This window comes from Lactuca sativa, chromosome 8 (genome assembly GCF_002870075.4).
Source record: "Lactuca sativa cultivar Salinas chromosome 8, Lsat_Salinas_v11, whole genome shotgun sequence".
In the NCBI taxonomy this organism is placed as follows: Eukaryota; Viridiplantae; Streptophyta; class Magnoliopsida; order Asterales; family Asteraceae; genus Lactuca; species Lactuca sativa.
Window position 1 is genome coordinate 264,851,536 of NC_056630.2, and position 16,506 is coordinate 264,868,041.

Here is a 16,506-nt window from a genome sequence, read left to right on the forward strand (position 1 = left end):
TTTAATTCTAGATATCCACAATAGAAGTAGTCTTCGCAATTTGGCAAAACTTTTAAGAGCATTGTTTAATTCTTGAGTTCCACAATAGAAGTCTATGCAATTTATGCAAAGCTTTGATGACCATTGTTTCATTATTGAGTTCCACATTAGAAGTTTATCCAATTTAGCTAAGCTTTGATGATCATCGTTTAATTCTTGAGTACCACAATAGAGGTTTATGCAATGTAAGCAAAGCTTTGGTGAGCATTGTTTGATTCTTGAGTTCCACAATAGTAGTCTATGCAATTTAAGCAAAGGTTTGATGAGCATTGTTTGATTCTTGAGTTCCACAATAGAAGACAATGCAATTTAGCAAAGGTTTGTTGAGCACTGTTTCATTCTTGAGTTCCACATTGGAAGTCTATCCAATTTATCAAAACATTGATGAGCATAGTTTAATTCTTAAGTTCCACAATAGAAGTAATATTTGCAATTTAGCAAAACTTTAATGAGCATTCTATAATTCTTGAGTTCCACAATAGAAGTGTATGCAACTTAAGCAAAGCTTTGATGAGCATTGATTCATTCTTGAGTTCCACATTAGATGTTTATACAATTTAGCATATCTTTGATGAGCATTGTTTAATTCTAGAGTTTCACAATAGAAGTAGTCTTCGCAATTTAGCGAATGTTAGATGAGCATTCTTTTATTCTTGAGATCCATAATCGAAGTCCATGCAATTTTAGAAAAGCTTTGATGAGCATTGTTTTATTCTTGAGTTCCACAATAGAAGTCTTTGTAATTTAGCAAAGCTTTGAAAAGCATCGTTTAATTCTTGAGTTCCACAATAGAAGTCTATGCAATTTAAGCAAAGGTTTGATGAGCATTGTTTTATTCTTGACTTCCATAATAGAAGTCTATGCAATTTAAGCAAATCTTTGATGAGCATTGTTTGATTCTTGACTTCCACAATAGAAGTCTATGTAATTTAAGCAAAGCTTTGATGAGCGTTGTTTAATTCTTGAGTTCCACAATTGAAGAATATGCAATTTGGCAAAGCTTTGTTGAGCATTGTTTCATTCTTGAGTTCCATAATAGAAGTGTCTGCAGTTTATGTGGAGCTTTGATGAGAATTGTTTTAAGTTCCAAATTAGAAGTCTATGCAGTTTAGCAAAGCTTTAATGAGCATTGTTTAACTCTAGAGTTCCACAATAGAAGTAGTCTTCAAAATTTACCTAAGCTTTGACGAGCATTGTTTGAATCTTGAGTCCCACAATAAAAGTCTATGCAATTTAAGTAAAGCTTTGATGAGCATTATTTCATTCTTGACTTCCACATTAGAAGTCTATGCAATTTAGTATAGCTTTGATGAGCATTGTTTAATACTAGAGTCCCACAATAGAAGTAGTCTTCGCAATATAGCGAAGGTTAGATGAGCATTGTTTTATTCTTTAGTTCCACAATCGATGTCCATGCAATATTAGAAAAGCTTTGATGTGCATTGTTTAATTCTAGAGTTCCACAATAGAAGTAGTGTTCGAAATTTAGCAAAGCTTTGATGAGCATTGATTAAATCTTGAGTTCCACAATAAACGTCTATGCAATTTAAGCAAAGCTTTGATGAGCATTATTTCATTCTTTAGTTCCACATTTGAAGTCTATGCAATTTAGTATAGCTTTGATGAGCATTGTTTAATTCTAGAGTCCCACAATAGAAGTAGTCTTCGCAATATAGCGAAGGTTAGATGAGCATTGTTTTATTCATTTGTTCCATAATCGATGTCCATGCAATATTAGAAAAGCTTTGATGTGCATTGTTTTATTCTTGAGTTCCACATTAGAAGTTTTTGAAATTTAGCAAAGCTTTGATGAGCATCGTTTAATTCTTGAATTCCACAATAGAAGTCTATGCAATTAAAGCAAAGCTTTGATGAGCATTGTTTTATTCTTGAGCTCCAAAATAGAACTATATGCAATTTAAGCAAAGCTTTGATGAGCATTGTTTGATTCTTGAGATCCAAAAGAAAAGTGTATGCAATTTAGCAAAGCATTGATGACATTGTTTCATTCGTGGTTTCCACATTGGAAGTCTATGCAATTTAGCAAAGCATTGATGAGCATTATTTAATTCTTGAGTTCCACAATAGAAGTCTATGCAGTTTAAGCAAAGCTTTGATGAGCAATGTTTCATTCTTGAGTTCCACATTAGAACTCAATGCAATTTAGCACAGCTTTGATGTGCATTGTTTAATTCTAGATATCCACAATAGAAGTAGTCTTCGCAATTTGGCAAAACTTTTAAGAGCATTGTTTAATTCTTGAGTTCCACAATAGAAGTCTATGCAATTTATGCAAAGCTTTGATGACCATTGTTTCATTATTGAGTTCCACATTAGAAGTTTATCCAATTTAGCTAAGCTTTGATGATCATCGTTTAATTCTTGAGTACCACAATAGAGGTTTATGCAATGTAAGCAAAGCTTTGGTGAGCATTGTTTGATTCTTGAGTTCCACAATAGTAGTCTATGCAATTTAAGCAAAGGTTTGATGAGCATTGTTTGATTCTTGAGTTCCACAATAGAAGACAATGCAATTTAGCAAAGGTTTGTTGAGCACTGTTTCATTCTTGAGTTCCACATTGGAAGTCTATCCAATTTATCAAAACATTGATGAGCATAGTTTAATTCTTAAGTTCCACAATAGAAGTAATATTTGCAATTTAGCAAAACTTTAATGAGCATTCTATAATTCTTGAGTTCCACAATAGAAGTGTATGCAACTTAAGCAAAGCTTTGATGAGCATTGATTCATTCTTGAGTTCCACATTAGATGTTTATACAATTTAGCATATCTTTGATGAGCATTGTTTAATTCTAGAGTTTCACAATAGAAGTAGTCTTCGCAATTTAGCGAATGTTAGATGAGCATTCTTTTATTCTTGAGATCCATAATCGAAGTCCATGCAATTTTAGAAAAGCTTTGATGAGCATTGTTTTATTCTTGAGTTCCACAATAGAAGTCTTTGTAATTTAGCAAAGCTTTGAAAAGCATCGTTTAATTCTTGAGTTCCACAATAGAAGTCTATGCAATTTAAGCAAAGGTTTGATGAGCATTGTTTTATTCTTGACTTCCATAATAGAAGTCTATGCAATTTAAGCAAATCTTTGATGAGCATTGTTTGATTCTTGACTTCCACAATAGAAGTCTATGTAATTTAAGCAAAGCTTTGATGAGCGTTGTTTAATTCTTGAGTTCCACAATTGAAGAATATGCAATTTGGCAAAGCTTTGTTGAGCATTGTTTCATTCTTGAGTTCCATAATAGAAGTGTCTGCAGTTTATGTGGAGCTTTGATGAGAATTGTTTTAAGTTCCAAATTAGAAGTCTATGCAGTTTAGCAAAGCTTTAATGAGCATTGTTTAACTCTAGAGTTCCACAATAGAAGTAGTCTTCAAAATTTACCTAAGCTTTGACGAGCATTGTTTGAATCTTGAGTCCCACAATAAAAGTCTATGCAATTTAAGTAAAGCTTTGATGAGCATTATTTCATTCTTGACTTCCACATTAGAAGTCTATGCAATTTAGTATAGCTTTGATGAGCATTGTTTAATACTAGAGTCCCACAATAGAAGTAGTCTTCGCAATATAGCGAAGGTTAGATGAGCATTGTTTTATTCTTTAGTTCCACAATCGATGTCCATGCAATATTAGAAAAGCTTTGATGTGCATTGTTTAATTCTAGAGTTCCACAATAGAAGTAGTGTTCGAAATTTAGCAAAGCTTTGATGAGCATTGATTAAATCTTGAGTTCCACAATAAACGTCTATGCAATTTAAGCAAAGCTTTGATGAGCATTATTTCATTCTTTAGTTCCACATTTGAAGTCTATGCAATTTAGTATAGCTTTGATGAGCATTGTTTAATTCTAGAGTCCCACAATAGAAGTAGTCTTCGCAATATAGCGAAGGTTAGATGAGCATTGTTTTATTCATTTGTTCCATAATCGATGTCCATGCAATATTAGAAAAGCTTTGATGTGCATTGTTTTATTCTTGAGTTCCACATTAGAAGTTTTTGAAATTTAGCAAAGCTTTGATGAGCATCGTTTAATTCTTGAATTCCACAATAGAAGTCTATGCAATTAAAGCAAAGCTTTGATGAGCATTGTTTTATTCTTGAGCTCCAAAATAGAACTATATGCAATTTAAGCAAAGCTTTGATGAGCATTGTTTGATTCTTGAGATCCAAAAGAAAAGTGTATGCAATTTAGCAAAGCATTGATGACATTGTTTCATTCGTGGTTTCCACATTGGAAGTCTATGCAATTTAGCAAAGCATTGATGAGCATTATTTAATTCTTGAGTTCCACAATAGAAGTCTATGCAGTTTAAGCAAAGCTTTGATGAGCAATGTTTCATTCTTGAGTTCCACATTAGAACTCAATGCAATTTAGCACAGCTTTGATGTGCATTGTTTAATTCTAGATATCCACAATAGAAGTAGTCTTCGCAATTTGGCAAAACTTTTAAGAGCATTGTTTAATTCTTGAGTTCCACAATAGAAGTCTATGCAATTTATGCAAAGCTTTGATGACCATTGTTTCATTATTGAGTTCCATATTAGAAGTTTATCCAATTTAGCTAAGCTTTGATGATCATCGTTTAATTCTTGAGTACCACAATAGAGGTTTATGCAATGTAAGCAAAGCTTTGGTGAGCATTGTTTGATTCTTGAGTTCCACAATAGTAGTCTATGCAATTTAAGCAAAGGTTTGATGAGCATTGTTTGATTCTTGAGTTCCACAATAGAAGACAATGCAATTTAGCAAAGGTTTGTTGAGCACTGTTTCATTCTTGAGTTCCACATTGGAAGTCTATCCAATTTATCAAAACATTGATGAGCATAGTTTAATTCTTAAGTTCCACAATAGAAGTAATATTTGCAATTTAGCAAAACTTTAATGAGCATTCTATAATTCTTGAGTTCCACAATAGAAGTGTATGCAACTTAAGCAAAGCTTTGATGAGCATTGATTCATTCTTGAGTTCCACATTAGATGTTTATACAATTTAGCATATCTTTGATGAGCATTGTTTAATTCTAGAGTTTCACAATAGAAGTAGTCTTCGCAATTTAGCGAATGTTAGATGAGCATTCTTTTATTCTTGAGATCCATAATCGAAGTCCATGCAATTTTAGAAAAGCTTTGATGAGCATTGTTTTATTCTTGAGTTCCACAATAGAAGTCTTTGTAATTTAGCAAAGCTTTGAAAAGCATCGTTTAATTCTTGAGTTCCACAATAGAAGTCTATGCAATTTAAGCAAAGGTTTGATGAGCATTGTTTTATTCTTGACTTCCATAATAGAAGTCTATGCAATTTAAGCAAATCTTTGATGAGCATTGTTTGATTCTTGACTTCCACAATAGAAGTCTATGTAATTTAAGCAAAGCTTTGATGAGCGTTGTTTAATTCTTGAGTTCCACAATTGAAGAATATGCAATTTGGCAAAGCTTTGTTGAGCATTGTTTCATTCTTGAGTTCCATAATAGAAGTGTCTGCAGTTTATGTGGAGCTTTGATGAGAATTGTTTTAAGTTCCAAATTAGAAGTCTATGCAGTTTAGCAAAGCTTTAATGAGCATTGTTTAATTCTAGAGTTCCACAATAGAAGTAGTCTTCAAAATTTACCTAAGCTTTGACGAGCATTGTTTGAATCTTGAGTCCCACAATAAAAGTCTATGCAATTTAAGTAAAGCTTTGATGAGCATTATTTCATTCTTGACTTCCACATTAGAAGTCTATGCAATTTAGTATAGCTTTGATGAGCATTGTTTAATACTAGAGTCCCACAATAGAAGTAGTCTTCGCAATATAGCGAAGGTTAGATGAGCATTGTTTTATTCTTTAGTTCCACAATCGATGTCCATGCAATATTAGAAAAGCTTTGATGTGCATTGTTTAATTCTAGAGTTCCACAATAGAAGTAGTGTTCGAAATTTAGCAAAGCTTTGATGAGCATTGATTAAATCTTGAGTTCCACAATAAACGTCTATGCAATTTAAGCAAAGCTTTGATGAGCATTATTTCATTCTTTAGTTCCACATTTGAAGTCTATGCAATTTAGTATAGCTTTGATGAGCATTGTTTAATTCTAGAGTCCCACAATAGAAGTAGTCTTCGCAATATAGCGAAGGTTAGATGAGCATTGTTTTATTCATTTGTTCCATAATCGATGTCCATGCAATATTAGAAAAGCTTTGATGTGCATTGTTTTATTCTTGAGTTCCACATTAGAAGTTTTTGAAATTTAGCAAAGCTTTGATGAGCATCGTTTAATTCTTGAATTCCACAATAGAAGTCTATGCAATTAAAGCAAAGCTTTGATGAGCATTGTTTTATTCTTGAGCTCCAAAATAGAACTATATGCAATTTAAGCAAAGCTTTGATGAGCATTGTTTGATTCTTGAGATCCAAAAGAAAAGTGTATGCAATTTAGCAAAGCATTGATGACATTGTTTCATTCGTGGTTTCCACATTGGAAGTCTATGCAATTTAGCAAAGCATTGATGAGCATTATTTAATTCTTGAGTTCCACAATAGAAGTCTATGCAGTTTAAGCAAAGCTTTGATGAGCAATGTTTCATTCTTGAGTTCCACATTAGAACTCAATGCAATTTAGCACAGCTTTGATGTGCATTGTTTAATTCTAGATATCCACAATAGAAGTAGTCTTCGCAATTTGGCAAAACTTTTAAGAGCATTGTTTAATTCTTGAGTTCCACAATAGAAGTCTATGCAATTTATGCAAAGCTTTGATGACCATTGTTTCATTATTGAGTTCCACATTAGAAGTTTATCCAATTTAGCTAAGCTTTGATGATCATCGTTTAATTCTTGAGTACCACAATAGAGGTTTATGCAATGTAAGCAAAGCTTTGGTGAGCATTGTTTGATTCTTGAGTTCCACAATAGTAGTCTATGCAATTTAAGCAAAGGTTTGATGAGCATTGTTTGATTCTTGAGTTCCACAATAGAAGACAATGCAATTTAGCAAAGGTTTGTTGAGAACTGTTTCATTCTTGAGTTCCACATTGGAAGTCTATCCAATTTATCAAAACATTGATGAGCATAGTTTAATTCTTAAGTTCCACAATAGAAGTAATATTTGCAATTTAGCAAAACTTTAATGAGCATTCTATAATTCTTGAGTTCCACAATAGAAGTGTATGCAACTTAAGCAAAGCTTTGATGAGCATTGATTCATTCTTGAGTTCCACATTAGATGTTTATACAATTTAGCATATCTTTGATGAGCATTGTTTAATTCTAGAGTTTCACAATAGAAGTAGTCTTCGCAATTTAGCGAATGTTAGATGAGCATTCTTTTATTCTTGAGATCCATAATCGAAGTCCATGCAATTTTAGAAAAGCTTTGATGAGCATTGTTTTATTCTTGAGTTCCACAATAGAAGTCTTTGTAATTTAGCAAAGCTTTGAAAAGCATCGTTTAATTCTTGAGTTCCACAATAGAAGTCTATGCAATTTAAGCAAAGGTTTGATGAGCATTGTTTTATTCTTGACTTCCATAATAGAAGTCTATGCAATTTAAGCAAATCTTTGATGAGCATTGTTTGATTCTTGACTTCCACAATAGAAGTCTATGTAATTTAAGCAAAGCTTTGATGAGCGTTGTTTAATTCTTGAGTTCCACAATTGAAGAATATGCAATTTGGCAAAGCTTTGTTGAGCATTGTTTCATTCTTGAGTTCCATAATAGAAGTGTCTGCAGTTTATGTGGAGCTTTGATGAGAATTGTTTTAAGTTCCAAATTAGAAGTCTATGCAGTTTAGCAAAGCTTTAATGAGCATTGTTTAACTCTAGAGTTCCACAATAGAAGTAGTCTTCAAAATTTACCTAAGCTTTGACGAGCATTGTTTGAATCTTGAGTCCCACAATAAAAGTCTATGCAATTTAAGTAAAGCTTTGATGAGCATTATTTCATTCTTGACTTCCACATTAGAAGTCTATGCAATTTAGTATAGCTTTGATGAGCATTGTTTAATACTAGAGTCCCACAATAGAAGTAGTCTTCGCAATATAGCGAAGGTTAGATGAGCATTGTTTTATTCTTTAGTTCCACAATCGATGTCCATGCAATATTAGAAAAGCTTTGATGTGCATTGTTTAATTCTAGAGTTCCACAATAGAAGTAGTGTTCGAAATTTAGCAAAGCTTTGATGAGCATTGATTAAATCTTGAGTTCCACAATAAACGTCAATGCAATTTAAGCAAAGCTTTGATGAGCATTATTTCATTCTTTAGTTCCACATTTGAAGTCTATGCAATTTAGTATAGTGAGCATTGTTTAATTCTAGAGTCCCACAATAGAAGTAGTCTTCGCAATATAGCGAAGGTTAGATGAGCATTGTTTTATTCATTTGTTCCATAATCGATGTCCATGCAATATTAGAAAAGCTTTGATGTGCATTGTTTTATTCTTGAGTTCCACATTAGAAGTTTTTGAAATTTAGCAAAGCTTTGATGAGCATCGTTTAATTCTTGAATTCCACAATAGAAGTCTATGCAATTAAAGCAAAGCTTTGATGAGCATTGTTTTATTCTTGAGCTCCAAAATAGAACTATATGCAATTTAAGCAAAGCTTTGATGAGCATTGTTTGATTCTTGAGATCCAAAAGAAAAGTGTATGCAATTTAGCAAAGCATTGATGACATTGTTTCATTCGTGGTTTCCACATTGGAAGTCTATACAATTTAGCAAAGCATTGATGAGCATTATTTAATTCTTGAGTTCCACAATAGAAGTCTATGCAGTTTAAGCAAAGCTTTGATGAGCAATGTTTCATTCTTGAGTTCCACATTAGAACTCAATGCAATTTAGCACAGCTTTGATGTGCATTGTTTAATTCTAGATATCCACAATAGAAGTAGTCTTCGCAATTTGGCAAAACTTTTAAGAGCATTGTTTAATTCTTGAGTTCCACAATAGAAGTCTATGCAATTTATGCAAAGCTTTGATGACCATTGTTTCATTATTGAGTTCCACATTAGAAGTTTATCCAATTTAGCTAAGCTTTGATGATCATCGTTTAATTCTTTTTTTTTTTTTTTTGAAAGAGCCAAAGCTCAGCAAACTTTATTAAAAAGAATAAAAGAATACAAACACCAAAAATTCAAACAAAGTACAATAATAACCAGCCTATCCATAACCAACTACCAAACCACTTCCTAATACTAAGAACTAACCACTCACAACCCCAATAATCCCTAAATTCCTTAAAGTTAGCCCAAGGACTTATTGAAAGAGGGAAAAAAGGTAACTTCACCCCCTTGCTCCAACCAAACCTCCAAAAGATAAAGAAACCAAAGCAAGGGGTAAGGCCTTTAAAAAAACCCTCAATCCATAAGCTAACCTTTAAGAAAAAAAACCACAAGTTCAAAACCCACAAATCACAAATAACAAGGAAATCCCTATAAACTAATCCACAAAAAAACATAACATCACGGATAAAACAGGAATGCCCCAAACAACAAATAGACCCAAAGCTCCTGTCGCGACCCTTGTCCATAACATCCTTCAAAGTCTTCAACAGGAAATCCATAATCTCTCCACAACTATTGCCCACCACCAACCTTTGCTTCGCCTTTCTGCACCACAAACTCAAATAGAAACACAAAAAAATAATTCCAAAACACCAGTGAATCAAATTAAGTTTCATACTAGACATGGCATCAATCACATGTCTAGGATTCACTATTTGGATAATCTCAATTAAGATCATATCCAAACAGCAAATCCCATAGGTACAAGTCACATGATTAAAGAGTAAACTCTCCAACCAGCGACATATTCCGTCAATTCCTTTGTGCATATTTTTATTCCCAAAAAACCCCCACCAAATACCATTAATAACATCATCCTTATTTAACTGCCACCACTGCCAAACCCAAAACCATAACCAACCACACTCAAAACAGCAAAACCAGAAATTGATCTTCATTATTCAACATTCTCAATTCCCGAAATACCCCAGATCAAATAAACCTTATTATTGATCATTTTAACTCTTTTCTTTAATCCCATCAGCTTCAAACGAATCTCATTCTCAATTCTAGCTATAACCCCCTCAACTGATATTCTGCTGGAACCAAAAAGTCTAGCATTTCTCTCTCTCCAAATATTAGACACACAGCTAGCAAACATACATTTAATGATCAAATTCTCACCTGTCTTCATTTTAAGCATTCTGTTCAACATTAAAATAAGATCATTCCATTCAACCCTTTTCAAATTTAGCCCCACTTTACTGCAGAAATATTTCCAGATTCTAGAGGAATACTCACAATTAAAGAATAAATGGCTATGCGAATCAGGAACATTATCACAAAAAGGACACAGCAAATTACCAGCCAATTCCCATCCTCTAACCCTATCCTGAGTTTTTAATCTGTTCAGGACAGCCAGCCATAAAATAAAAGAGTTGCGAGGAATGCAATTATTATACCAAACAAGATTAAACCAAGGCACAATATCCCCAAAATTATTCAAATCATTCCATACCTGTTTGCAAGAGAATTTTCTGCATATACCTCCCTTATCCCTCCATCCAATAACATCATTCAAATTAGAATCAATACAAAACATAGGAGCTTCAGTCAATCCAGGGTACTTATTAACCCACTCAACCGGCCAAGAATACGACTCCAACTCAAGAACATCACAAACTAAAGCAGAATCACTAAGCCCATTACTAATCCACTCTCTCCTAGGAATAATGGCGCAAAGAATACCAATAGGATGCCACCAATCATGCCATAAAGAAGTGTTCCTCCCATTACCCACACAAGAAATAACATGAGGCCTAACAGTATTCCTTATCTCCAAAAATCTCTTCCATGTCCAGTTCATACTCTTTTTCTGCAGAATATCCCAAAAATTCCTGCTGCCAATATAATTGATTCTCACCCACTGCACCCACAGGGAATTTTTGTTATTAACCACATTCCAAACATGTTTAGCAAGTAAAGCATCATTCCATTTCCTCAAATTCTTTATTCCCAGCCCACCATACTCCTTAGGTTTACAAATATCAAGCCATTTAACTTTAGCTTTCCCTTTAACTATCTCACCATTAGCCCATAAAAAACTCCTGCACATCTTTTCAATCTCATTTATAGTAGCAATTGGAATTTTAAAAATAGAGGCCCAATAAACATGAATAGAAGTTAAAACCGAATTAATGAGTTGCAATCTGCCAGCAAAAGATAAGGTTTTACACTTCCAATTGAAAATTCTCAACTTAATCTTTTCAATCAACTTTTTACAATCTCTATCAAACAGTTTAGTAACACACATAGGAACCCCCAAATATTTAAATGGAAATTTCCCAACTTCATAAGGAAGAATACCCAAAATAATCCTTCTCATATTAGGCTTAACACAACTGAAATAAATCTGACTTTTTTCCATACTAACCTTCAGCCCTGAAATCTTATTGAAATCATCAAGGGCCTTCCTTATAATTCTGGCCGAATTCCCATTACCATAAGAAAAAATTAACAAATCATCAGCAAAACATAAATGGGAAATTCTGAGGCTCAAACACTTACTATGGAACTTAAAATTCAAAGAATCTTCAATAAGTTTACCCATAATAATATTGAAAACCTCCATAACTATAGTAAATAGGTAAGGAGATAAAGGATCTCCCTGCCTAAGCCCACGCTTTCCTTCAAAATACCCATGATCTTCACCATTAAAATTGAGCATGAACCACGGGGAAGAAACACAAGCCATAATCCATTTAACCATGACTGGATGAAACCCAAATCCCTGCAGAACTCTATTAAGAAAATCCCAATCCACCGTATCATAAGCCTTTTGTACATCAATCTTTATCGTACATTTAGGGGTACCTCTCTTTTTTTTGTACCCCACCATCAACTCCTGAGCAAGAAGAATATTGTCCAAAATAGATCTACCAGGAATAAAAGCTGATTGGTTATTACTAACAATATCACCCAAGCAATTTCTAATTCTATTTACTATAATCTTACTGATACATTTATAAAAAGTGTTACAGCAAGCTATAGGTCTAAAATCAGAAACTTTCCTCGGAACTTCAACTTTAGGGACCAGAACAATTCTCGTGGCATTAATCCCATTCAGCAATTTACCAGTCCAAAAAAATTCTCTCACAGCCTTACACACATCTGGACCAACAATACTCCAAGCACTTTTAAAAAATTTCGAAGAATACCCATCAGGCCCAGGGGCACGATTGTCATCTATGTCAAACATCGCCAATTTAATTTCTTCATCAGTAACCACTCTAATCATATCAACAGCCACCCTACTGTCCAATTTTTTAGGAAAAAACTCATCATTTAAGCCTGTCAAATCAGTATCATCCTTACATCCCAAAAACTTATTAAAATGAGACACAAATTTCTCTATCATAGCCTTCCCACTCACCCAACGACCATCTTCATTCAGAACCATCTGAATACGATTATTGATACCTCTGCTTTTAACAATTTTGTGGAAGAATTTAGAGTTATTGTCCCCATCCTGTAACCATTTGATTTTAGCACGCTGAGCAAGAATCTTTTCTTCATCAATACAAGCAATATTAAAATCTAAGAGAATATTAGCATGCTCTTCCCTAATCTTGCAATCAAAAGGATTATTGTCAATATCTTGTTGTTTACACTCCAAATCCTTTCTTAACTTCTGTATTCTTTTTCCAGCTCCCCAATATTTATTACACATCTCCCTGCAATGTTTTTTGAGAATCTTCAACTTTTGTGTCACTTTAAACATAAAATACCCATCAATATTCTTATCCCAAACCTCCTTAACCAAAGGGAGAAATTCCTCCTTCTCAGAGATAAAATTCGCAAATCTAAAAGAAGGCTTCCACTTTACTTTGTTACCAGGAAAATTTAAGATAGCAGGGCAATGATCCGAATTTCTGTATGGTTTAAAGACAGCATGAGCAAGAGGATGGTTCAACATAAATTTTTGATTAACCATAACTCTATCAAGCTTCTTTAACAGCCCCATATTACCCATAGGGGTTTTGTTCCAAGTAAACTGAAACCCATAAGACTTCAAGTCCTCCACTTCTATAAAACTCAAACAATCAACAAAATCTTCAACTCCTTTAGGAGTTCTAGAACAGCTTTCAGAATATTCCGAAGGTTTTAAAGCAACATTAAAATCACCTAATAAACCCCAAGCTTCCCTATTAACAACCAAACTATGTTTTTTCAAATTATCCCAAAGCAATCTTCTTTCAATATAATTCGAAGCAGCATATATAAAAGACAAATACATGCCAATATCCGAATTACACAATTTCACATAACAATGAATAACCTGTTTGGATTGAGACAGCAGAATCACATCAAAAAGTCTCGGATTCCACCCCACAATTATTCTAGTACCAGCTTCACAACTATTATTATTAGATATCCAATCCCACTGCCCAAAAGTCTTAGCACAAACACTCTTGAGATTTAGAATTTTTACATGAGATTCAATCACAGCACAAATACCAAGGTTATTACACCTAATAACATCAATAACCTCCTTCTGTTTAACAGACTTATTCAATCCCCTAACATTCCAAGCACCAACAGACATCATTGGGAAAAAACAGAATTTCTGGCATTTACCTCCTCAAATGCCTGAGAACTCCCCAACTTACTGCTATTATTATCCGCCTCCAACTTATCTTTATTCACTTTATTACTTTCATTTCCTTTCTTCTTCCCCTCTCCCTTGATTGAAGACATCAATTTATTATTCTTGCTTTCATTAGAACCCATTTCACCTTCTTCACTATCAACATTTTGATTAGCAACAGTCTTCATAATCTTATCATCCTCTTCCATTTTATCCAATACTTCCTCTTCAATCTCTCCCAAAATTCCAAAGCTGTTTTTATTACTTAATCCCTCCCCTGTTTTATTCTCACTACCAATACTAACATTGCCCATCTCTTTCTTGTTATCCTTTCCCACTACAACCTGCTGCTTATTATTCTCCTTCAACCCCCGATTTCCTATATCATCTTTCCCATTAACAAACTTCTCATGATTTCTATTCTTTTCTAAATTCCAGTGACTTACTCCTTTATTACTCCAATTCCAATTTTGCCCTTTACCATTTCCACCTCTGCTCCCATTATTGCCTTTAGAAAAAATACCCCTTCTCCAATTCCCATTCTTTCCATTATTCTTCATATTATTAGATTGATAATTACCCACTTGAGATTTACTAGTGCCTTCACCATCAATGTTACCCATAACCTTTTTATATTTAACTTCTGTGAACCCATCCCCATTATCAACTTCCTTCCCTTTATTATTCTTTAGATTTCTCACTTCTTCATTATTATCCTCCTTCACAACATTCATAGCAGCAGCACAAACTTTATCTACATGCCCATAGACTTTGCAATGATTACATCTAGAAGGAATCCAAGCATATTCAACATCAAAACTTTGAATCACAGCAGAATTAGAAACAAAATCCCAAGTAGCAATATCAATCTTCTTTCTCCATTCCTTCCCAGCTGCCATTTCAACAAGAATTCTAGCATAAGCATTCCTTCCTTTATGTTCCAAACACATATCCTCAGTAAAGGAATCAAAAGCCAAAGGAATACCTATCTTACTAGCAATTCTACATAAGTTTTCACCACTCCAAACTTCCAAGGGCAAATCAAATATTTTAATCCAAACAGGAATTTTATCATGCTTGTTCTTAGTTAATGTCAAACCAGGCCTCCATCGTTGAAGAAATAAAGGCATATTATTAAACATTAACCAAGGACTACCCTCCAAAACAGATAACATCCCCTTTTCATCACTGAATTTAAAGAAGAAAAAACCTTTGCTGTTCATGAATACCTCTTCCAAACCCATATTCTTCCACAATCTTCTTACTTCTTTCTGAATAACAGGGAACGCCAACTTCTTGTCAATCATATAACCATAAAGAGTATTAGTAAATGGAATACTAGCATTCTTTAGATTCTCTAATGGAATTATTACAGGTCCATCATCTTCCCCATTCTCCCCTGGAATGAATCTAACATCTATTTTACCCTTATGTCTATTACCCTTTAACACTCCAGCATAAGAGTTCATCACATTCCCCTGCATTCCTCCATCCTCCTTATTACTATTCTTAGCATTTCCCAAAATAGAAGGAAGTAAATTAATGCTATTGATAACAGTACCTGATTTCTCATTGCAGTTATTACCCATATTACTCTTAGCATTAACCTCTTCTTCTATCTCATTTTCCTCTTCCCCACTAGAGTCATCCTCACTTGAATCATTATCCCCTTCCTCATCAGAAGTGTTATCATCTTCAGTATTACCTTCTATCTCCTTGTCTTTCTTTTCCAAATTTGACTTATCAACATCCATTTCCTGATTCTTTTCACTGTCTAAATCCTTCCCCACAGTCTTCTCCACCTTCAAATCACTAAGAAATTGAAAGCCAACCCCCGGAATAAATTCTTCACTACTGATAACAATCTTATCCCCATCATCTCTACACTTCACACCTTTATTCTCATCCAATTTAGAACTATCATGAATATTGATATCAATCACCTCAATGTTAGGATTCACCCTAATCATTTCATTCGTAACATTCTTCAATTCCATATTAGGATCCTGAACAGCATTACTCAATTTCGATCCATCCCAATTTTTCAACAAATTAGCAGTGTTACCTGAAGGAATAGAAACAACTTGATCTCCATCATTTTTTACCTCTCCAGTAGTTCCATACTTCAATTCCATCATATTGCTTTCAGATCTAGGAAAAGAGTTGATAGAGTCTGAATCCCAAGCTGATACTGATTCCAAATCATCTCCTGATACTTCTTCAAATCCTTCTTCAAAATCATAATCCTCAGTATCCATCGAAGTTAACCCATCCACCAGCTTACGGCCTCTATTCTTGACTCTGAAAGCTTTACCCTCCATTTTCCACTCAGCTTTACCAATTCCTGACGCAACAGCTCCAGAGACACTAGGCTTACGACGAGCTTTATAGATCGTAGCTGAAGATTGCTCAATAATTCCAGGCGGAATTAGATCCTTCACATCCACTTCAGTCTTAGTGAACCGGACAGCAGCACTTTTATCCGGAGGTTTTACCTTCACTTCCTTCAATCGATCCGATTTGGATGATGCTCCCATTAAGACAATGGAAATAGAAGAGAAATTGCTTCACCAAATTAAATGAAATACGTCGGAAAAGCAGCACCGATGAATCGAAACTAGATCGCACCACCGTCAGAAAGAATCAAGGGAAGAGAGAGAAAGTAGAGAGAGAAAGCGAAAAAGTCTAGCAGCAATCATCATCGTTTAATTCTTGAGTACCACAATAGAGTTTTATGCAATGTAAGCAAAGCTTTGGTGAGCATTGTTTGATTCTTGAGTTCCACAATAGTAGTCTATGCAATTTAAGCAAAGGTTTGA